The following is a 25706-nucleotide window of genomic DNA, read 5'->3' as shown; positions in this document are numbered from 1 at the left end:
CTTAGATATATGACGAATTTTTGTTACTTGTAGCGAAACACTTCAGTGAGAGAAATGTATAGAAAAAGTATGGAACATGCAAAAGCAATGAATATCCCTTAAACATTGAACAAATTGAATTAATATCCAATTAACCAATTAAAAGAAGAAACCAATTAAAAAACCATCGCGAATAGTCGAGTATACAATATCGTTGATTTCATTCGACTCACCGAATATTCGTCGACTCCAATGATCACCGATCCTTTCTGCCTTTGCGTGGACTCGCTCGATCTTCTATAAAAAAAAAGAAGAAGAAGAAGAAATTAGAAATAAATCAAAATGAAGTGTTTCATTCCGATAATTTATGGATAAAGTTGAAAAACTTCCGTTTTCCTTTCGCATCAAGATCGAACTTTCGCGCCGACTAATTATCGAACGACACGGAGGTGGAAAAATAGTCGAGTTTTCTAGATTATTATCTGAGAAAAAGTTCGTGCGACACGATTACAAGAGATATCGTTATACGTCTCGAAATCATGGGAATTTTATGCAATATTGCTGATTTCAACGTCGTGCGAAGGGATTGCGTGATTCTTCTATGTAAAATTCAAGCAATTTCTGCTGTGTTACCATTTTTGTTACCATTTTCATCGCGTATCACTTATTCTACGATCTCTCGTTACCCGGCTTTCATACGTTTAACTTTATGTCGATTTTTTAAATTTACGTTTTGATAAAAAGAATACTACAGAAAAAGGGAGATTCGCTTCTTCATTTATAATGTAAATTAAAAGAGTTAAAACGAATAGAGACAGTACGTAACCTGCAATAAAATCTTCAGCAAGAACGACACTAAAAAGTCGTTGGGAAATGTAAATTACCAAGTCTGTTTAGTACCTTCGACTGATCTTGATAATATACCGTATTTCGGTACTATCCAGACCAAAGTACCTACTTCCATGGTGATATTAAACGCAACATTTCGTATAAAATTTCTTTATCCTCTTTATAATTGCTTTTCATCAAAAAAAAAGGAACAAATTACTTTATAAATTCTTAAAAATCTGCTTCGTTCGTTACAGTCCTTGGAAAATAAATATAACGTATACTGTAAGTATACGACAGAATCTAACGAATAACGAAATTATGAAATATACTACGCTCGAATCTGACAGGAGTCACTGGCAAACAACAAACCAGAAACACAATGCAAACGCCGTTACATGTTCCTCGAACGAAATAAGCCGTCGTAATCGTTCACCAGGATTACGAACTTTCCACAAAATATCAACTCTTGCCCAGTCACGAAACCTGTTTAATAAAACAAATACTCTACAGAATTGGGATAAACGAATCCACCAACCGTCCTACCAAAACCGCTCCGTATTTCGTAGCCTAGAGAGAAAGAGAGAGAGAGAAACAAAAAAAAAGGAAAATTCGAGCGACCGAATCCCTCGAGTAAGCCTCGATTTTTCCAACTGGAAACGACCGGTTGACACAACAGCTCTCTGACCATTTTCGAAGTTGACAAAACGGCCAGGCGTTCGTTGCAACAGTCGTTTATCGCGAGACAAATCCATTTCGTCGGATCGCGTCCTCCGGATGTATGGAAAGCCGTATGGTCGATTCTAAACGAAGCGATTCCCTGTCTAATTAATATTCATAGGCGTAATTCGATCCGTGGCGTGAACTTCTCGTATCGCCGGATTATAACCGGGATATAGCTCCGGAGCAAGTAAGCAAACTAAATTATCGTTCGCCGTCTTGCGGCGATTAATTGTTTTCGTCCGCTTGCGGGAAACGCAGCCGGAAGTTCCATGTGCCTGCCGCGTGATGAACAACGTTATCTGCCACGACGGCGTTGAAAACTCGAGGAAACGATTAATAGGTCTTTAATTTCGCTTCGTTGTTCGCGGAGAAGTGATGGGAGATCGAGGTGGACCGTTTGAGAGTTTCGCGGGGGAATATTTCGCGGTCGTGAGGTAAAAGCTTGACGAATAATTTAAAACCGTGCCGTTTAAAAATGAGACTCTTCGAGCGACTGAGATTCTGCGAGAAGAAGTCTAGAAATTTTAGAATCATTGAAATTAGCTTGAGTTAATCTTTTTTAACCTACTTTTGTGCCTTGAAAGAGTTTTAGCATTGAATGCTAAAATTGCAAACTAGGCTACTCAGGTATTTTGAATATCAGCTTCACGTAAGTCAATCTAGTTTTCCATCTTTATAACACACTGAACTTTTGCAACTCGAGAATTCGTAGTTTTCACAAACCGCAACTGCGCCTACTTTTTTAACCAATGCGTAACATTGCGTACAATGTCATTCTGGAAACATAAATCAAAACAAGGATAAAAATGTTTAGGAAATAGAAATTTAAAGAAATTCTGCGATATTTTCATAAGAACGTAAAGAATTGTTAAAAGAGACAGAAAAATGAAACACCAAACTGACAAGAGAGTTAAAAACCGCAGACAAAGTAAAATTTCAACAACTTTGCCCAACTTTACTCTAATTATATTTCCGTCGTCGTAGCTACCGTCATACACTCGATATACTTAAATCGAGTAGCCGATAAGCGTAATCGCGTGATAATAATGCCGAGGAAAATCGCCAGGGGCGATCTAATAAATCGGCAATCCACTTTGGCCAGCGTAAAACCGACACCGTTTCATCCAAGTACGTGTACACCATCGCGCGCTCACGTTTCATCGACACGTGTATCTCGCACACGAACAACAGTAAAAACCGTTTAAACTGTCCTTCCAGTAAATAAGTTTTACGAGAGTCGCGACGTTTCTACTTTTCCAACCAACCAGCAGTTTACGAAACTTCGACTATAGAAACGATGCGTCACCGTTACCAGGGACTTTCCTAATTTCTATTTCCGTTTCCCACGATGACATCGGGATTTGTCATCCCCGTCCTCTGCGTGCCACGAAATTCGCTATGTTCTGTGTATCGTTAGACCTCAGAGACGCTTTTGTCAATAATAGCGAACGCGAGATGACTTCCGGTTACCGTTGCTCCGCCTTCGTCGAATTTAATAATCGTTGTTATCCAACTAATTCGATAAAGAATAAGCTGGCAAATGGGTCGCTTCTCCGCTTTTGCGAAATAATCCACTTGAAATTTATTTATTGCGTTCAAATTTGTTAGACGCCATACTTTTCTTCTACGTATTCTATTTCTTATTATGTATATTGTTAATTTCTAGGGCACAAAAAGGGGCCATTGGAGTTACGCAATGGCACTTTTAACACAGAGCGCAAAGTTTTTAGAATATCAAGAAGTTTCTAAAATACGATCTTGCTCGATGTTAAACAATAATAGAGACGAATGCGAATAAGACGAAACAAAAGCACTTAATTGTCTCCTGCAATGTGTTTCCGTTTAAAAAATACCTAAGAACTGTGAAGAAAATCGTCGAAAATAAGGAAATATGCCTAAAAGTTCGCCGTCTTTCCGCTCACGAAAACTAACCGAAACTTCAGTCCATAAAACAGCAATCACCTTTGCGTGTTATACGATTCAAACTCGACGCACGTTCCTCCCCCATTGTTGAAAATAAACCGTCCAGAAAGAAAGTTCGAAAAGCTCCCAAACCTACTACGATCTATCAAGCTCATAGTCATCAATCTGCAATCGATTCACATTTTGTTAACTCCTAATAATAGCAGGAGACCCTAACAGCCCCTGGACTATTGTATCCTGGTGCGTGTTCAGGATACAGAGGAAATTCGGATGAACCCGTCACGGACGAGCAAATGGCCAATGACAGAGAGAAACTGCGTGGCGAAACTGAGTTCCTGGGAAAAGATACACAGACGCGACATCAGCACGGACCATCGATCGACCAGTCGTCGACGGTGACTTATGACAGAGTCGCCGTTTCTGTCTTTCGTCGGGCCTGTTCAACCCTCCGGTTCGATTCGCAACTCGATTCAACGCGAAGCTTACAAGCTGCAGACTCCAGTCTGTCACGTGGAAAAACGTCAACTATCGTTCTCCTCTGGCGTTCTGGAGTATTTCATTGACTCGCTTTTCCTGTCGCCACGTGGACACCTTGCCGTGCGTCATTAATTTTAACGATCGTTAGAACACGACCAGCCGTGACGATCGTGTATTCTCGCACTCGTCTTCGGAGTAGAAACAGCACTGGTTTTTGATAGATGGCGATAGGATATAGAGGGAAAAGACACGGCGAAAGGGGTTTGAACTTTGGAGAAGATCGAGGGGTGTTGTTTGAGACACGTAGAATTTTTGTCGCGAATACGGTAAAACTTTCGTGTTTGCTGTTATAGCAACAAACTTTACAGTGGTACGATGGTTGTTGGTGGTTAACTACGAGGAAATTAAATTAAATTAAATAGCTCACATTTGAGTCTAACTTCGGTAAAGCGTGATTTGATAGAAGCTAAGTAACAAGTTCTAAACAAAGTCTGCAATTGCTGTAATCAGTGATAACCTGTACTATCGCCATATGAGAGATTAGCAATAGTCGAATATTGTGTCACGACCTAATACATTTAGGTAACGCGTTTTGTACGAATAAAATTAGCACGTATCTTAATACTTAAGGATCGATTGTGATGTATTGGGAGGTGGCTTGGAAACTATCTCGTTATATGTATACAGAGAATTATTTTTATAAGATCGTATTATGACAAGGATGCAGCAGCTTTAATAAATCTTCCGCAATATCAGCTAATAACTTCATAAAATTAACAACGAAATAGATGAGATGGAGATAATGCCAAAGTTCTAGGGTACTTATAACAGCTACTTATAACTCTGAACTAATGGTTTAAAAGGAGGGGGCGAGATAAATCCTAAAGCTTCTTGCAAAAGGCAATTACACGCGATAATATTAATTAGCGATTTTATAGAGTTTGCGAAGAAAAAGAGAGATGAAAACTTGTTATAATCCGGAAAGCAAAGCTAAAAGCCGCCAAACTTACGATCGCATAATAAAATACTTTCTTGTTTTGCGTGCCAGGTTTACCATCTGCTCCATTGGAATACTGACACACAATTAGAAGACCGAACCTTGAGAAAATCAATACGAATCCTCGGCGGAGAAGAGACGAAAACTTTTCTCCATTTAGGCGGAAGTTGACTACTTTCCGGTTCGATCATATTGATCCCGTAACTGGAATATCTAATTTGCCGAACATCCGATGTCAAAAACTTTCGAAGCCTTCGAGAAGATCTTTGCCATTCCTTAAATTTAACTTTATCTTCGGCAGAGATCTTCATCTAGGGAAATCCTAAAACCGATTCTTTCCTGATGTTTGCAAACATCCCATCCAATATTCTTCTCGGAAGCGTAGAGCAACGAGTCTTATTACGGAATAACTCGTTGTTTTAATCGAATGTACGATCGGAGAACGGGAATCGGCGCGGCAATATTGAAAATTTGTACCAATTTCTCTGCTCCAAACGATACCGAAGCGTCCTAGCAAATATTTAGTCGACTATCTGCTTCCATTGTTTCCGTACTTTACCAAACCTGTTTACGTCGAATATTTTCGCAAAAGAGCGCTTTCTGCCAAACGTTACCGCAAATGTCCCGGCCAACGATCCATATGAAAACCTGCGAAGCTACACATCGAACGAAAAAATCTTTAATCGTACCGCAATAACCGAAATCGAGCACGGCAATGTCCGGCAGTGCGCGTAATGTTGCCAAAATTCCTGTTAATTGCGATCCTGGCGACTGCCAGCGCGTCACACCATACGTGCCAAAAATCCTCTCGCGGCTCCACCTTTTTTTTTCCCCACTCCCGATTTCTATTGATTTTGGCACTTGAACCCGGTCGCGACGCTCACCCAACCCCTTTCCGTCTTCTTTCCTCCGTTTAATAATAATCTGCACCCTTTCACCCCCTTTCCGTTTCTTTCTGCTCGACGGAGACGCAATTATAAGCAGCCAGCTCTCGAGAATGCACTTGTAACGCGCGCGCGTGTTTCTTGCGCACGCAAGCACGTGCGTGCTCCTCGAGAGTCCTGCAATTATTCATCGAGCCACGGTCGACCGGGGATACTCGAGAATTAAAGCGGGGAGGGATGGACGGTAACCACGGGACGATGCTAATAATTATTATTGTTCCAGTCGTCCCTCCTACGTTCCATGACGAATGGTCAGAATAGATGGGACACGGTGCAGCACGATAAATAAAGAAGACAGAGTAGCTCGCTATCGTTCGACTAATTAATGAAATCGTTCGAAGGCTGAAGCCGTCGACTCGTGCCACGCTATCGTTGGTTAATTAGATTAATGTAGTCTCTAAATTTATTCAAACGTAGTCTCTGGAGAATTTTAGCGTTTTAAACGACATGTCGCTGGCTATGTTCGTTCAGCGAGGCAACTGAAGCTGGCATTCGATAATTGGAATATTACTAGGTATTAATGAATTGACTGATACAATTATCGATATTTTTAACGAAGATCGGAATTGACCGTTTTAGGGGACAATTTCGCGTTGTAAAAATTTCATCGTCATTTTCTTAGCGAGGTAGTCGCGAAAGTCAGCGGAAGTCGAAAAATATCGTCGATTTATAAATGAAATATTTATCTTTCCAATAAAATTTCGTTACTTCGACGAAAGAATCTGTAAATTGTTCTAGATATCTAGCTAACGATTTTTAAAACTTAACATTCAAAGGATTTAATAGGAAATCGGGAAGGAAAAGCAACAACTACTAAAACGTTCGAAAAGTTCTAACGGACAATCGTTTTAGCGGTGTTACCGGGAAAGTTTCATCGATGAGTCGCTTTATTATCTCCGATTATAGTCGATACGATCGTAAGTGTCGGAGTTAATACCACGAGTAGAAGTTAACCGACTAAAGATGACCCGGTTCGATGCCTCGCGAGCTCGGGACAGTTGGAATTTTGCTAAAATTAATATCCGCATGCCAATAGGATCGAATTATAACGCATAGAAGTTCCAACTGACGGAAATAGTTCCACGTGGTTTCAATGCAGGGATAGAGGATAATTGAAATTCGACGGAGAGATACTCGGACCAGGCGGTTAATTAAGTTCGAATTGTCAGAAGGCAGTGGCGAATCTCGTTGAGATTCGAAGTCGTAACATTCCCTCTTCCTTTTGTACCGATATTCCAGAAGAAAACCAAGTCGACATTCGATCGTTCGTGTCGTTATTCATTTAACTAGAAACTCGTCGATTAAAATTACCACTTGTAATCTATTTATCGTTATTTAAAATCGTTCTGTTTCAACAACGCATATGTATATTTTCCGATTTCTTAAAGATTCTATTACTCTAAATCTACTAGCGAGATTATCGAGGCAATCATTGCGATACTCGCTTACAAGGATCTGCTGTTCTATTGGATGCCTGTGTGGTGTTGTCGACGCTGATACTCTAACGTCTCGTTACATACACGCGGAGTGAGTGATAATGAGTTTCCGAAAAGTTGAACTGACTTACCAGAAGCGCGCCGAAATAAGCACAGCACACTGATAGTTCAGGTATTAAGTACACGGTATTCGAGTAGTAAATAAGTGTAGTAAATTACTTAGCGCGCAACGTACGTTAGCCAAAGAAAAGCTCGTAAGCACCAAGTTACATCCGCAACTTCAGCAAACGCTCCGAAATATCCACGATCTTGATAAACACAGCCCTTTATACAGCGCAAGATAAAAGATAAGCCTACTTACATAAACTGGTCTGATAACGTATCTGCCGAATACCTCGAATTTCCACCATAAAACGGATCTCGGAATTTGAAACGAGCGCAATCTAAAACTGTGTTGCTGTTTATACGAGTTGGTTCAGCCCGTTCGAAAAGGCGTCTAACGGGCCAGGCCGACGTTCCATTGAGAAAAGATCTCGGTGAGGTGGCTGAATTTTAAGTGACCTCTTACATTTACTCGCCAACGGTTCACGGATAAGACCAGTTTATCGAGTTATCGAGTTATGCCGCGGAATAGAAGGCTTACAACCGGAGGCAGACTCGGCAAGGAAGCTTTCTGAGCGTTGAGCGTCGCGGATGATTCACCCCCTCGGTTTAAAACGTAGGCGGCAATGAAAGCGGCAGAGGGAGGCGAAGTTGAGCGGGTGGGGGTTTATCGAGGTTATTGAATCGAGGCATGTTGTTCGCTTTCGAGAGACCGCGAATGCACTCGATGGGCTTTCAGAAGGCACTCGTTTTGCTTGTTCCCGTTTTTCTGGCCTCGATTTGATAAAAAAAGGCAAAATGAAGAGGAGAAAGGGAACGGCCCGTGATATTTCGCGAACGCGAATGACGTCTTTTTAAAATATCACGAGTATTTGTTGTTTTCTAAGGCGAGAACTAGATTAAATTCGATTTTAACGATGTTAATCCGAGAGACGTCGATATTTTATTATGGAAATTTACTTATACGAAAGCCATTACGTCCTATTGAAGCGAATGCATTTATAATTCGATATTACAATAACTAAATTCCATACAAAGAGAAACTTAAACACCTGCGATATATCGAGTTTCAGAAAATCCTTTAAACTTTAAAAATTACACGCGGAAAAAATTTGAATATGCAAATCGTTCCAATCTGCACTTTTATTCCCTTACGAATTAAAATAAATCATCTCGCGTGTCCTTCCCTCGGAATGCTATATAATTTTCGCAAGTAATTTGCTTTCGTTTTCCCAAGATCCCAATTTTCCATTGCAGAATCCATTACATGGCGAATTACGAAAGGCTCCTCGAGGCTTTCTCTTCGTAATACAAATACATCTCGCGAATCGAATAAAAGTTTCCGCGAAGCCTTAATAAAAGACATTCAACAAATTATGAAGTCTCATTATGTACTTAGGCCGCGGTGCAATAATATTAATTGCAAAAGTTAGGCCACTCCCTCCTAGCGCCAAGTATAAAGCCCGCAGGCTTATTTCATTAATAAAATGCGAACTTTCAAGACCAACCGGCTTCTTCTTTTCGTAGGGCGAACAGATTTCGAGATTAAAAAACTTCCTCTTAAGCCGTTATTTAAGATGCTCCCGTTGAAGAACAATTTATAGACGCACGAAGAGTAAGCTAGTGACGATAAATCATGTGAATCTTCGCTTCATCGTTTCTCGTCAACGTCCCAGCGGCGTTCTTTCGGATGCATCGCCCTGGAAAACCTCTTCTATATCGGCTTAAATAAAAACCAACCTAACCCCATTCTTATTTTAAATATTACCGACTTACGCTGCCTTGCATAAGTAGGATTACGATACTTATGAAAACTTACGTGAACTTGAGACATCGCTACAAAATTATTCAAACATTCAGGGATTATTATTCCGCTCGAAACGTTAAACGACATGTTATAATAATATCTCGTTGATTTAGTATAATAAAACTAATTTCTTTTCTTCGTTACTTGTATCTACCGCGTCTGCTTATCATAATTTTTCTTCGTGATATCATAATTTTCAAAAATTTCTGATCAACTCTGAATTTACGTACGTACTGAGCACTTACGACGTGAAATTCTATGAACGAACCGTATAAAATATATTCGTAAAATATTTCTTCCGGTGTACGAATACCTTGGCGTCGTTGTATTAAAATAGATAATAAAATTACACGAAGAATGAGACGGTCTAACAGGAAGCAGAAGCAACGGTCGGAAACGTCATGTTGAATCGAAAGTTCCATCCCCACGACGCTCATCCATTGTCCAACCCATTTAAGATCGTCGCTTTTCATTCCAACGCACTTATCCGACCGACCAATCTATCCGGCTGATCGTTGGCTACGCGATAAATCAACGTTTCGTTGTTTTAATATATCAAACACGACTTTCAATTCGACCATGATAGCGATCTATATCCCGGAAATCTGCCAAACCAGAAGTGAATCGTAAAACTCCACTGAAAAATCCCGTCGAAATCCCGCATAACATTGTTTCCTTCGACTCGTTTTTTGTTGCTCGAACCCTATTCCGTGTATTTCGTGGTCCGAACGAGTTGCAACGAGCATCGCGCGTAATAAAATCGACATTTGCCATGCAAACGAAAACAGACGTAAAATAGAACTGCGACGCGGTTCGTTCGCGGTGTACACTTTTTCTTTTGCGAATTATATTCTTTAAAGACATACGCTACCGTTGTGAATGTCAAAGTGAAAGAATCGTGGTTCGCGTGATCGAAATTTCTAATTCCGTAGTTCGTTTAGTTCCGGTATGTCTGAGTAAGGAACAAGCGGCAAAGTAATATGCGCAGAAATTGCGTAAATCTAACGTTGTTTAAAAATATAAATTGGGAAGTACGCAGATACAAGTATTTTACGGATGCTCGCAATATCAGTCAGAGATACAAAAAGGCTAGCAGCGTTAAAAGGAAGGAAGATAGTTTATCATAGTGCTGTCTAGTTTCTTCAAATTCCATAAAATTTGATGTCGTTGAAAGAAGTAAAGAAAGAAAAGGATGCGAAGCAAATCCTTGGCATTCGCTTTCATAATTACATCGTGAAAAAACAGAGTTAGATGTAACGTGTATTAATTGAAAAATGTTAATAAATTACGTCAAGGGAACCAACAGTTTCTCTAACTTGTAAACAATCCCGTTTTTTCCATTCTACGAATAGAGCGAAATGTATACAAGGGTTGAAATCAAGCTTGTACGTGTGAAGCTGTATTGTAAAATGTAACTTGCTTTTCGCGAATAGGTCTCTATGGTGCCCTCTGCTCTCTATAATTCTCCTTGTTTCTCTTCTACTTGCTGCGCACGAATAAACGCAGCCTGTTTCCGAGAGTATATGTTAATACGGAGGCGTGCACTGAATACGATTCTAATAAAATTTGTTATATAAATAGCAGCAATTTGCAGCTTTCAAATTTCGAGTATGGCGAAGGTAGAGGAATATATGCTTGCTAGTTTTAATGGAGAGGGAGGTTTGTTCAGTTTTCTACGGAGTGGTAATCTGCAATTCATCGTTCGCCGCAAATCATGGACGTACACGAGAGATAAAAGTCTGAAAGATTTCAGCCAAGAGACTAGAGAGGGCTGAGATAGGAGTCCGACTGCGCTCATCAATCATTCTAGCAAGACATCATCCAGGAACGTGAAAACTGTGAGAAGAAAGTGTGTCGATGAAGCTTCGTGTATGCGTCGAGTATGAATCCTGCTATTCAGAAGCGTTTCTACCGAGAACACGTCGAGTATCGTTATTTCGACGCGTTGGACGCATTCCAGTTATCCTAAACATTTTATATAATTTTCGTCAAGGAAAGAAGCGAATGTGAGAAGAATTAGTAGGAAGATTTGCATAATTCTTCAACGGTCAAGTCTAAATAAAATTACGAAAATTTATATTCTTCGATTCCATGGGTCTGTGGCTTATGAAAATACTACAAAAATTTTCCGGTAGAGATATTCTATGGTAATATTACGGGAATTAATAGGAAAGAATTGCATAATTTTAGATTGGATTGGGATAGAAATAATTCGTTGAGTCTTCGGTTTTCATCTCGTTAGGTTAAGAAGAATATTGTAGGGTTAACGAAACTGCGTTATCTGTATAGAACTTGCTTACGAAATTCATCCATCCAGACAGACCATAAAGAGTGATTTTCAATTTTTTATCGTTCGTTTTTTAATTCCAGGAGCATTCCATTTACGCGAAATTCATCGCTTTTTGACGTACATATTTAAACGACAGCCATGTTTTTCACGATAAAATCTAATACGGAGTGCAATATTTTTGGCATCGGATCGTTGAGCAATCATCTAACTACAATCGTATCACGATGATTCGTAGAACTTTATCAATCCTCTCCAAAATCCAATACCCTGGCCGTTGATGGGCTGTGCTGCTGCTCATGCACTGCGCGACCAACGCGGAAATCAATCGACGTCCGTCGAGTATCAGACGCACCACAGAACCCAGTCAAAAACCAAGAGCAAGTTGCAAAAAGACTGGCGCGATCCAGCATGAACAACGATCGAAATCCTGGAACGACGTGGCTGGATCCTAAACGACCACCGCAGAAATCCCAGCCTCTTTTCAAATGAAAACATTGCGTACGTCGTACGAATCGACCATTCTTACGTCCGAATCCCAACAAGACTGAAAAAAGGAAAACGAAAAAGGAGAAAATTCGCCAGGGACCGCCGCCACTTCTATCAGACTGTTGACTGTACTCATAACAGGCCACGTAATAAAATCGCAATTTATCCATGCAAGGTTCTGGTCGACAGGAAGAAAAAGAATAACAAGGGTGAAAGGGAGCAGAAGGTAGAGCGAATAGCAAGAGATAGATAGATAGATAGATAGATAGATAGAGAGAGAAAGAGAGAGGGTGAGAGAGCAGGGGAACGAGGATCGTGGCGGCGCAATGGCGACACAGGGTACCACGAAACTAGTCTCTGCTTTGTCCGAGAGCAAGTCGCATGTCGGACCGTGCCGTCTGCGACTATACTTCATAGCCTAGCGCGTCGCATGCAAGTTTAATCTTGTGGAAGTAACGCAAATGCAGTAGCCACATAGCGGCGGGCCAGTCCGTACCGGCTGCCTGAATAATGCATTTATGTATGTGTCCACGGATATGCTGTTCGCGCCATCGCGAATCTCTCGCGAGTGTAGTCTTCCGATATTCGAGACAGAGACAGGCTTGGCCTATTTTGAAACTTCGATTGACTGATTAACGCTAACGCCGTTCGCCAAACACGATATGCACCCTTTACACCCTTGACTACTGCACACAGCGAGGCGATAGTCAGACAGACGGACAGGGATGATCCTACGTGAAAAACTAGGAAAGCAGTTTGATATAACATTTTTTCGTCCGAGGCTTCGTTTTCGAGAAAATCGACTTTAAAAATTTGACGAGTACACTCTAACTTGATTAATTCCGGACTGAACCGGAGAGTAAATAACCGACAGGGGTTTCAACTACGTTAAAAAATAAGTAGAATATGTGAAATAAAATGTTTTCATAAAATGCGTCACATGTGAAAATGTATCGTAATTAAACGTGTTTAAACTTTAGTTTCTTAATTAAGTTTCCGACTTATTTTCGCATGTATAATAACCTGCTGTTGATTGTTTACTTACACCTAGTCGCTGGTTGGTCATGTCAAAGCAGCATACCTGACAAATGTGAGTCGCGAGACACCCTGTATATACAGTGGTTATATTTTGGATGGTCTTAGCTGTAGTTTGTAGCTTAGAACAAATTTATTTAGTACCAGGTTAGATTTGCTAGGAACACGCATAAAGCCTGCCGTTTCTAGCACTTGGAACTCTGTCATTTTGGAATTTTGAATAAGACAACCTGTTCGTAAAATCTCTCTTTAGTAAATGCACACATGCACGATTTTTATCGTAAAAGTCTATTAAGCATTTTACGACAACAACATCGACTTGAAGATCAATTCAGATTTAATTAATTTATTAAAAAACAACGATGGAGAAAGATTACCTAGTTTGATAAAAGACAAGATCTGAAAAAGGGCGGAAGAGAAATTACTTTACCAGAGCCTTTGATAATAGGCTCCAATATACATATATATATATATTACAACGTGTTTACAAAAATTCTTCTGCCGCAAACACCAGCCGATAAGAGCAATTCCGACGATGATAAAAATCAGTAGATTTCAGGCGGCCACGAGCGATGTCGATATTTGAATTTACTGCGGCTTCCGGTTGGGAGCGGCGCCCATTATTTGCGAATCGATGCTCCCACACCTCGGATATCTCTATGCGGATGTTATCCGTAACAATAAACGCGAGTACAAATATGGCTTTTACGGGACAAGAATCCTCTTTCTCCCGTGCCTGTTCAATATCGCCATTCTATAAAATCGGTTCGATTAATTCTCACCCATGTATCATTCGATCCTATTACCTCCATTCTCGTGGATAAACGCCAACGTAACATTATCAACCACTTAAGCCTAATTCGGATTAATCGAGTTGATTGGACGTAAGTTCGAATAATCTAATTTTAATAGATCAATTTTTGATAAAGAAACGAATCGTCGGAAGAAGTTGCTGCGGTACGAACTGATGAAACTCTGTTCAAAGCGTTAGCTATAGAGAAAGCTACAACGTAATAATGGAAGAGGAGATGTTTCCGAAAGGAGGTACCATAAGACAAAAGGATGAAAAGAGTATTTTGCATCGTAAGTTTAAGAGTATGTGCAATAGTATATAATACTACATAATATTCTATTAGTATAATAATAAATTCGGTTTATAAATAATTACGCTTTCTGTTTCTTAATTTGTTAATTTTGTTTCTCGGTAAAGACAGAAAAATTGCTTTATTTTGCTCATTGACCTCGCATCGATTGATATGCGATTTTCCTCGCACTGATAATCCTCGCACGCGAATAGCTTCCAGTTAATTAACTCGAAAAAATACTTCAAGTCGAATAAACGACAAATTCACGGGGACGAAGTAGTTTCAAATCGCTCGAATCCGGTCAATTTCGTTGATCCAAGCGTTTACAAACGATCAACGTATCCAAGAAAGAATACGCTTTACATTACACGAAGGGATTGATCATCTCGAAACACAGAGCCGACAAAGAGAATTCATAAAAAGCTTGGTCCCCTATTCGAAAGGTTTAATCGCGACCGGCGAGTAATAGTCGTCTCATGTGCTTCAAATATCCTTTGTGCATATTTCCCTGCACGCTGTCCTTCCGAAGAAGATTAGTTTCCTCTTTTTTCTTTTCTTTTTTTTAATTTCTGCTTCGACATTCGCCGGCAGACGGGACAGTACGAAGAGACAAAGTGAACAATCTCCGTGATTATACCTCTTGGCTGCACAAATACCTCGCGAAGGAGGTCAGGAAGTCCAGGGTTCGATGACCATACTCACCCTCTATCTTCTCTCTTTATATTCATCACACGATAACCAGCCTCTTCTTTGTACTTTTTTTTGTTTCGTATAGGATACTACCGATAGTACAATCGCTGTTATTCCATTTGATCATAGTCCTCTTTACCGCAAACCTACTCGACGTAAAAATCCAGGAAAGAACAGAAGGAACGTTAAATATGGGAGATAAGGATCGGCATAAATTTCTTCCACGATCTCCGGCAATTTCTGACCGGTTGTACGATTCGTACCTCGAGCAAGTCCGTGATTATCGAATAAACGCCAGGGAATAAAAAATCAGATTACAAACGATCCCGTTACGAGAACGAAAACGGCATTAATAATTAGATCGAATCGGTTGCGAGAAGAAGAGGGCGGGAATAGACTAGAGAGAGTATCAATTTTCCAAGCGGAGGGGGTGGCACCCCGACATAATTGAGATATGCTATGTACACAAGCACGAATCACTACGAGGGAGCCTCTCTCCTCTCTAGGCTAATAAATCGTGCATAATTCAAGCCCCCTTACGTAGCCTGCAATGCGCCGATACTTTTGAATAATGCAACCTGCGCCCGAACCTAAGTGAAGAGGGTTGGTCGGTCGTCGTGCGGCTCAACGTGCGCTTAAATACCCGCCGGTTTGTACTTCTGACAGCGGAGAGCCTACCAGAACGCGGATGGAATTGATTCACCACGCTTTACGCCGATTTATTCCGCTCCCGGCTGTATTCTGCACGCTCCAACCTGGTTAACGGTGAGGAGTATCGGCCCTCTTAACCGTCATCGTGAGAACTTTGACCCGTGAAAAATTTTACAAGATGTTTTCTGTTCTAGATCTACTTTGGATAGGGTCCTTTTCCTGGCAACGTCTCCAAATAAATATATTTAATGTATATTATAATTTCTAAAGACTATTTGCCGATTCTTTAATATAGATGAAAGGTTTAATTTAACAAATATAAAATTCAAATTTACACGTATACGTAATATTTAATAAATCAATAGAAAATAAAAAACTACATCGATTATTAAAGATATACGACTGTAACTGTAATTCGTATATTAACCGATTTCACGATGCGGTCGCACAAATTTCCTTGTGAAGAACAAAGAGGAGTTGCATCGACGTAAGATTTCATTTTAAAAGAAATATGCAACTGCATTTTCGCGATATAAATTTAGAAATATACATCGTTCGATGGAATTTAATTTCATCGCTGCACGTTTCTCTCTAATTATAACTATTTACACCAACCCACGGTACACGCTGGCAGTGTGAAACGTCCTCTGGATAGAGGCGTACGGAAAACTGACATTAATTTCGTTTAGAATGAAGCGTTCACGGTAAAGCGAAGTTTTATGGGAGCACGTGGTCAGATCAATTTCCACGAGCGCATGCAGCACGGCATGCAAATAACCGAAAAACTCCACGGTCAGCAAGAGCCAAACTTCCTTCTCGTACACGTAGGCAAACTCTCGGCTCATTCACATAAGCTCGGTTGCGAAACTTCAAGATAGAAGGACACCGTGTCACCTTAGTCCACAGTGAAATCCTGGCTCCTCCTCTCTTGTCTCCGTCTTGTTGACTTTTCTCTCATGGACCAAGGAAGACAGCGGGGATTTTTTCCAGATTCATCAAGTATACACGCGCGATCTCTCGAGTGTGCAAATTAAAGTTTCAACGTGGAAGAACCCTGAAACTCGAAGGAAGAGAGATACCATCGGATCTAGAGGAAACAGGGATCCAGAGTAGAGCGTTTGAAGGGGCGAAATTCGCTACTTCCGTCACGATCGATTGACCAAGGCCGCTACTTCCGCAAGCATCCAGCCACTCCGCGGAATTGCTGGCGCCGCTGCATAGGATTATGCAGCGAATTCCTCAACTTATGCACGGAATTAGGTTTATAAGATCGAACGATTTCTCGCGACTACCGACGATGGAATACGCCGCATAGTTGGCCTTTCGCGTGATTAGGCGAGCCTGACGTTTTCGTCTATCGAGAAAGGAACCAGCCTTCCAGACGAATGGACAGTTTTCGCCGTAATTTAACGATTGGCATGTTTTTAAGGATTTCTGGAAAATTAGAGGTCGCGATTAGTAGATTCGTCTCGTTCGATTTAACAACGATTGATTTTTTCGCAATTCCAAGTTACTAAGTGATAATGACCGAAAATAATGACGATTCAGAACAAAAATTAGAAGATAAATGGCAGAGAACTATTCAACTAATCGCTAATAAGAAACGTATCGGTGTAACTCAAATTATTGATTACAAGCCTTAGATTACAAGTACTATCGTTTATGAGTACCTATCTCACAAGGCGATTCAACGCCATTATCGCGCATGATCGAATAATCCCAAGTCCGTCGTGGAAAATATGCAAATATCTTTCCATACGGAATACCCAGCATCTTCGAAAATTTGTCCACTTTGTTCGCGGGAAACATTATATCGAATAATGACGTGATAATTGGGTGGAATGCCGTTTCCATATTTGCAAATGGCAATCGCGTATCCCGGATGAAATCATTTCGCAACATCGAAACGTTGGCGACTCGTATGCATGACAAGAATAATATCTTTGCATTGACGATCGTGGACCACGCGTGTCCACCACTCACGCGTTTCGACGATCGATCGATTCCAGCGAAACGGGGAAATCTGAATGGCCCAGACCGAGCAAAGTAATTAGTTATGATTTTCAATTAGTCGACCGGGGTAGAATTCATTTTCGTTTCTAGCCGCAATCGTCGCAATTGATCGTTCATCCGATGATTAATGGACCACCTGGCGTGTAAGTTAATCGTGGGACACGATAAAGTAATGTAAATACGGTTAATCCGCGCGGCTGATCGCGTCATGTAATCTTTGTTACATTAATTTTGTCGACAAGTCCGCGACAGATTTTGCGCGTTCGTTCCGCGACACAGCCTCGTTATTAATAACATCGATCGATCCTAAATTATGGTATGAATTACGTTTCATTTGGTATTTGTCAAAATTGGAATGCGATGCACGATTTGGACCAGTTGGCAATATGCTTTCGATTTTACAAATACTTTAACGATACACCTGATAAATTCAAATTTCTCTTTCGATCCATAACGCCTGAAATATATCGATCGTTTAGCCTTTTACGAAAATAGACTGTCGATCCATCGTCGAACTACAAGAAACTTCAACATTTTCATAAGTAGAACGGAACGCAACGAAAAATAGTTTCCTTCGCGCGATTTCATTGATCTAATTTCGAAAGAACGTCGATGGAACGGCGAAAGGTGGCTACTAAACAAATCGATAGATAAGTCGAATGATAATCATGAGATCGAAACGCAGACGATACGACCGCATCTGAAAGCTCGAACGTCTATGAAAACAGAGTTCTTTCATACGGCAGCTACGAGGAGAAATTCGAAATGTCCGCGGCTGAGCTCACAGAGTGCTTTTAAGCCACTCCAAGGGATTGCTGCCCGCCTCTTACGGGATTACCGTATGCATACACGTGTATTTTGGATCGTATCGTGCAGCCGCTGCCTCTCGAAAAGATTATTACGTGTATTCACGTCAGCTCGCTGTTCCTTCACCGACCACGGAATTATCGAGCACTTCAACGATATTGCTAGATTTTTCGTAGCCCACAAGCGGACCAACTAGCCGATAAACCGATCTGCATTATTACAAATTGTTATTTCTTCTTTGTAATCTTCACGTTGCAACGCGGGTAAGAAGCTTCAGCTGTTTATTTTATTTCGCGTTAAGAAGGTAGAAGATTTCTAACTAAATGGCTTTAACAGGCAGAATCGTCTCTCTGTAAATTTTGAACGATATGAGAGAAATGACACATAGCCCAGAGTAATTACCATTTGTTTAATAATTACAATTTGTTGGTAACGGGGCATTTTTAAGGATCGTCGAAGACAGTCAGCCTGGCGTTGTTCCACTTTTGACAACAAAGTTTTCAGGACAGAAAATAAGTTTCCAGGACAGAAAAAATCAACATAATCGCATAAAAGCTCCGCTCCCCAGAGGCTTAAATCCAAAGATGATATTAAAACACAAAAAATGTAAAACGCCGTCACATGTTCAACGTGTTAAAATTCCACGTCCTGTTTTGCGACCAAGTTTTCAGGACAGAAAAAACAACTAAAGAACAAAATCACATAAAAGCTCCGCTCCCCAGCGGCTTAAATCCAAAGAATATATTAAAACACAAAAAATGTAAACACATAACATAGTACAGCTACGTCGTACCGTCGCGTATCGGTACTTTTGCCTAACACATCTTATCAAAATTCATAGTTTATTGTGAATACCCAAATGTATTAAAATGTATCTTGGTGTAATAAACAAACTTTAAAAAAAAAAAAGCACTTTTGACAACTTAGGCCGCGTGTGACCAGCGAAAGTGATGATGTGCCGATAAATAACGAAAGTCGCGTAACTATTAAGCGTCGATTATGCTTTCGATCGTTTAAAAAAGGACGCCAAAGATATCGAGCAATGATAAACAGCTTGGCATTAAGAATTCCTTATATTTTCAATGTTTTCATAAAACTTAGGGGAAGCGTTCTTGAAGTATGTTTCGAAGAAACCAAATAAGAAAGAGAAGGCATCTTTCTCAGAGAGTATAAACGAAATCATTCTTTACATCTCCCGCTCTACTTTGCTCCTTTTAAAGCGCAGCAACGCTATTTCTAGAAGAGTTAGCTACGGAGTGGAGAAAGCGAGGGTGCCTTATGGTACTGCAATGGTTCGATAGAATGGCCTCCTCGATCACTTGACTCGTACTCACTGGATTCCTTTTTACGAGCTGATTTAAAGACTTTAGTTTACTCATCGTCGATAAATAATGTAAAAAAGTTTGTACGTCGCGTTGGTAACAGAAAATTGGACGCAAATTGCGTCGAATTATTCCGATTCGACGATCTCCTATAAAACTTCGTTGTCCGAGTCACACGTTGAAATTTAGATTGCAGTTAGGTTTTCAACCTAATTCAACGATTATGGTTTCCTTTCTATACAAACAGGTTATATTATAGGCAAGAAAAATTGAAACCGAATGATCGATCACAGCGAATTTTTCACACCGTGTTACGTCTGTCAAGGTTTCTTATTTTTCTTCGTTTTGCAACGGCTCGTTTGTTCGTAATAAAATAACGACAAGGGACAAAGCTCTTTTAATTCAATATGCAAGCGACGTTCTTTACTGTGTTAGATACCTAAGACGTCGTTACCTTTCATCGCTTCCAGCGTCCAAGCACGTTCGGTACCTTTATCATTGCTCGCGTTTCATTTAATTCTTTCCTTCGCTAAGTCACTGCAGTCAACCCTCAGAATTCTACGAAGGGAAAGAATTTATAGAAACCGTGGAAACTTTACGAGATGCGTGTTTTCTTTCTTCTCTTTTTAACGTAATAGGATTGTAACGCGTGAAACTGTCACGTCTTTCCGTTGACATGCAAACAATAAATATTGGAAATAATATAAAACGTTTTGTCTGGAAGCTGGAGATGAAGGAGAATAATTCTAACGCTACAACGCTAAAGTTTCGTAATTATAGAAGTTTTTAATTAAGAAACGAACGGTTAAAGAACATTTCATTAACGAAATTCTTCTTTGACGACATAATCAACTTTGACAAGAGGAAACCGTAGGTTTTCATGTACACACGTACTCAAAGAAAGGAAAAACTGTAACGATATATAAAAAATGTAACTCGGCTGCTAGACGAGCAAAAATTGTCTAAGCCGTCGTGTAGGTCGAGCATCGTGAAGACGCAGATGCGCGGATCGTAACAGTTGACAATACTACGTGGGAAAGAGTTACGCGAACGAGAGACATCTTGGTCGAACATATATTTCCGAGATGCCAAACGGTCGCTACGTGTTTCGTTTTGAGCGTCAGGCCGCGACAGTTTTAGCCGTCAGGTCTGAATGAAACATCCTCCGAACGAAAATTCTGTCGTCGATCACGCTTTTTTATACTCGGGACCGGTTAAAATGGTGCAAACGCGCGACGCCTGACTTTGCAAGAAATGAAAAATATCCATATATCGTTCTATCGTCGCTCTTCTCGTCGAAACCGTAGATTCAAACATAAATTCTTGACATTTTGCAACGGTAGATATCTACTTTTTAACTCTTTCTGTACACAATTGCTTACAATTTTTTTATTTTCGTCCCACGTATAACGAACATGTTACGAATTTAACGTATAATATAAGAGCTAAGTTTCGTTGGCGAGATTTACATTCAGCCTGTCAAAATATATTTTTCTTTCAACACGCAAATATTTCCATCTTTCGTCTCCATCTTTTCCTCCGCTTCGTACGAAGCTTTTCAACTCGTACGATTCTCCAATATCTAAGATTTCACAGTCTCGCTGTCGTTCCACTCTCGCTTCAAAAAGTCAGAAGAATCGTTACGTAGGAATGATTACGTAGAACCTAAGAATTCCAGTGGCGATTATATTCATAAAACAATTCACCGTAAACGGAGTTGGAGCGTGGTTGGAGAATTCCAAGATTCCAGCCACATCAATCTCACTCGCAACAAGACATTTTTCCCCTATCCTGAGATAATTCGATTCTCGAGACCCGACACTGAGGATCCGTTGTCGCAGGTCGTCGGGGGGATAGGACAGGCGTTGAAAGGACGACACGCGACCCGTGTTCTCCAATGTCTGTGTCTCGATGCATCACAGCGAACGCGAAAGATGGAATTGGAAATACGAAGAAACGTTCGTGTCTCTTCGACCAGCCGGAAGACGAGGCCATCCCTCTTTTGTGTACGACGAACGCAAAGATGCGCGAATCGAATCAGATTCGGATTATCTCGATTCCTTTCCGCTTTCCCCGAAGAACACGGCCTTCCATTTGAAGTGCCTTTTCGACTATCGAATCGACGCGAAACCAAAACCTAATCCGCGAGACGGTTGTCAGTGGAATCGCGAGCTGCGACGCGATCTTCGTAACCATCGCCGACTTGCGGAATTTCTAATCAGCTACGCGGCGATGGAATCGCAGGACGCGGGAAAGGCAGTTTTCTGTTGCTCGACTGCACGGAGTCGGCGATAAATTCTATCGGGACGCCATGGCTCCTTTATTGCGCCCTCGCAAACCCCCTTCCCGCTCGAATTTACCGTACCAAGCGTGCAGTGTACATCGATATCGTGCTCGGATGCATACCGGGTTAATGGGACTTCGTAGCGGTAATAATTGTCGCAGCCCGAGAATTAACTCGTCCTATTCGAAATACCTGCGCCGTGGCTCGTTCCCTCTTTAATCGGAGATGCGAGAAGAGGTAGTTACATACACAGAAAGGGTTAGAAGGAAATGTACGATACAGCGGAAGCTATGGGCTGTTTGTTTCTTTTTGCAAGTTTTCCTACATGCTTACGGCGGAATCTGTAAATCTGTGGGATAGGGTTAAACGTTAGTCTGTAGGTATTTAGGAAACACCTGCCGTAGGATACCTCTTTGGGTAAAGCTCTTTGGGCAAAGAATGGTACCTACGCTGGTAGAGGAGGTTTTTAATGGTCTTGCGAAAGCATGGTTCGTGGAAGAAAAGGAAGACAAGTAAAAGCTTGTTCTCTTTAATTTAACGCAATATGGGTTGCACACTGGGAAATATAAGCGCTTTGAAACTCGAAATTCCTAACAGGCGACAGATAGAAGGAAAATAATAGAGATTTCAAAGTGTAAGAGCTAAAGAATCGCGATTTTGAAAAGGTATCTGGTTTTCGACGATGAAGAATTTTAAGCATCGATTCCAAGGAAAAGATTAACAACGAAAAGATCAACGAGGAATAATAGGAAAACTGAACAATGGATGGTACGTTCCGTTCGGGACTTAACAATTTTTCAGACACCTGGTCTAAACGAAAATAACTTGTAAATGGGGACACAGTCGAACGTTCAGAGCCAAATAAACAGGCAAAAATTACCGTACCTTCCTATCCTCGATAATATATCCTACCTCCCACGAAACGAGATACGCGAAATACGATCGTGGCCTGTGTTGTACCTGTCAAGCGCTACCCTAAGTCCCTGGCGTTCCCCTAATCTAGCAAATCACTCGGTTCCAACACAGTGATTTCGTGATACATGGAGTTGAAATGAACCCCAGGAGGGACCGGGTAATGTATGAACGCAGGGGATTAGTAAAATTTCAGGGAAATATGACGGCCGACAAAGAATCGCAAGCGCGGCCGTCCACGTCGAGTACAAACGCGACTTCAACGTAATAATTGCATTATTTACGATAATCGCGAAAAATCGGTCGATATTTTTAGCTGTAAAATGCGAAGATTAGTTTTGCAGAGAAATGGAAATGGGTGGGTTATTTCGACACAAAGGAGAGAACAAAGATTAACGTCCATTATTCTATTTACAAGATTGTAAAGTATCCCAGTGCCAAAGGCACACGAATATCACATAGAAATATGCGATAAAAGCATACGTAACGTGCTTCAATCTGTGCAGTCTCCATGTTCTTCCACTTTGTTCTTTAACAGCGATGTCCCTGAGTTTCAGCTGATGCATCTATTATTGCCTTTCATATCTGTGATCTCTAAATTGACGAAGATACAGGCTTTCTTTTAATGTAGTAGAATTTCGATTATTAGAACCTAATAGTGCCTCGCGCTGATCGAATAATTTCATTTTTCTAATAATCGAACCAATTTTTTTCATACGAAAGATAATAATTCTGTTCAGTTTCGATTCTCGTTTCGCTGATCCCTCTTATAAACAACGGTCCTTAAATTTTTCGTTAATTAACGTTCCGATAACGGATCGTTCCATTGATCTGTGTTCCAACAATCGACGCTTTATTGTATATTAAAAGTAAAAAAGAAAAAATAACACAAAGGCACGCACGCATTTAAAATCGCTAAATCGATCGACGATTAATCCCCGGCTGATAGGCAAAAATTTGCAAAACAGACAACCGTTCAAGATTTCCCTACGATTAACTATAATTAAACGGACACATTATCGTATAATTAAACAGCAGTGAAACGACCAGCCGTTGAAACAAAGGCGAAAGAACCGATGAACGGGAGGAACACGGTCGATGAATTTCAGCCAAGTAACCGAGCAATGGCGATGGTTCAGGCTTGTGCATAGCTGCGTTTCGACGATAACGAACCGACGGTAATGCCATTAGGCGTTTGCACGGCGGCTCTTCCGCCCCCTAGAGGTCCTCGAAAATCCCTGAAACGAGTTTTGAGGAAAGGAGACAGAGTGATAAAGGGTACTCGTTGCGAGCAGAATTGATCGAACACGGACATTGTCCGGTTGGAATCGAGACCGTAAAGAGAGAACGGTGGAAGAAGAGAAGCGAAAAAGAACGAAAGAGGTGGGAAACGGTAGAAATAACTTCGGCCAGGGAGAAAGAAACGTGGAAGAAAGGAGGGGCCGTTGCGATGTCTAGGAGCGAGGGTATTCAAATCGTATCAACCGAGGAGTGGCTCCATTAATTAGCACGAAATTGAATTAATACGTCGATCGCGCTCGTAGAGAACAGCCAGCCGGCTGAATGACGCTCGAATTAAACATTCATTCGGTCGAAATGGGACTTGTGTAGCGGAGGACGTCGATCTGGCTCAATGAACCGGCAACCAGAGAGGGAAAAACTTGGTCGGTGACGGGCCTCGAACAGAGACACGAGAGGATAGTAACTGTGTTACAAAAGTCAAGTACGCGAGAACGCTCGTGGCCTACTGGACGAAACCATTGTTGCGCCAACACAGATGTCCAGAAGAGTCGAGTGGCCCATATGGTCGATACGTTGAAACGCGAACTGGAGAACGCGCTGCCAAGTATCATCTTCGGCTGTTAAACGCGGCGCAGTGCAAATCCGGGGACGGGTGCAGGCTGGGTGAAGAGGATTTTTGATGCGTTCGAGGATCTCTTTTTTTTCAGTCGCTCGAGATGATTTATCGGGGACGGTGAGAGCGAATGACGAATACGAGACATTTTTTTCAATTTGTACGTTTCATAGATTTAGAGTTTGTTGGGGAGATTTATAAATTTATAGATAGAGGTTGTTGTTGTTTGTTTATGTAAATTCAAATTTTTACAGATGCAATCAGAGAAATAGAAGTGAGGTAAGGATTTGTTTCATCCGCTCAATGTTACAACGATTAACGAGTAAGAAGATACAGCGTTGTGGTTGTTGTACCGGAACGGTAGAACGAGATAAAACAAGCGTTAAGCAGGTTGAAGAAATATTTAGAGATAAAGCAAACGATGTTGAGGAAACGAAGAGGAAACGAAGATGGTGGCGGTTTGAGAAAGACATAGCAGCGACAAAGGAGAGTGGAGATGGAGAGAGGAACAGATCGAGGAAGCGAGATAGATAAGATGATATTTAGAGTATATTTTGCAGCGTACTAAGAAGGTATAAATTATTCTAACAATCGATGCGGAAGTAATCATGCTCGACTTCTCGATCGTACGGCTGGAAACATTATTTCGTTAAACATCTTTGGTCGAAAGGCGAAAAAATATCTTTTGGCAAGAAAAAATAAAGCTCCTCAAACTTTAAGCTCCACCTATCTGATCAATAAACTTGGCTCAGTCGTGAGTTTGCTTTGCCGGTGTAAAGTTCTCGATTCTCTTTCCCTTCTCAGCGATTCCGCGAGTCTCGATCGTTTACGTTAGACAAACAACCAAGGTGATGTTTGGCGAAAAATTTTTATCATACAGGGAACTCGGGAACCGGGGAAAAATCCTGACCACGTTTGCTATGAAACTTCAAGTTTCAGAATTCTAAAATATGTAACGAAATCTTCTTTGCCTCGCTTAGATAACTCCGAAGATAAACGTTCCAAGCAACTAAACGATCAGCATTCGTTTTTATAAATCATCCTCCCATAAATTCAAAGG

The 25706-nt window shown here is 40.9% G+C and overlaps 1 protein-coding gene across 1 annotated transcript in view; it reads right to left on the bottom strand.

The window, feature by feature from the left end:
* Positions 1-25706, bottom strand: part of LOC105680549 (connectin) — a 359117-nt gene that overhangs the window by 312414 nt on the left and 20997 nt on the right. The window contains exon 2 of the mRNA XM_033321860.1: positions 213-276. The gene's annotated coding sequence lies outside the window, so the exon portion shown is untranslated. The remainder of the gene's footprint in view (positions 1-212; positions 277-25706) is intronic.

The sequence above is a fragment of the Bombus impatiens genome, unplaced genomic scaffold (assembly GCF_000188095.3).
Source record: "Bombus impatiens unplaced genomic scaffold, BIMP_2.2 scf_0010, whole genome shotgun sequence".
NCBI classification, from domain to species: domain Eukaryota; kingdom Metazoa; phylum Arthropoda; class Insecta; order Hymenoptera; family Apidae; genus Bombus; species Bombus impatiens.
The sequence above is the reverse complement of the archived record's forward strand: the minus strand, read 5'-3'. Positions and strand labels throughout refer to the sequence as shown.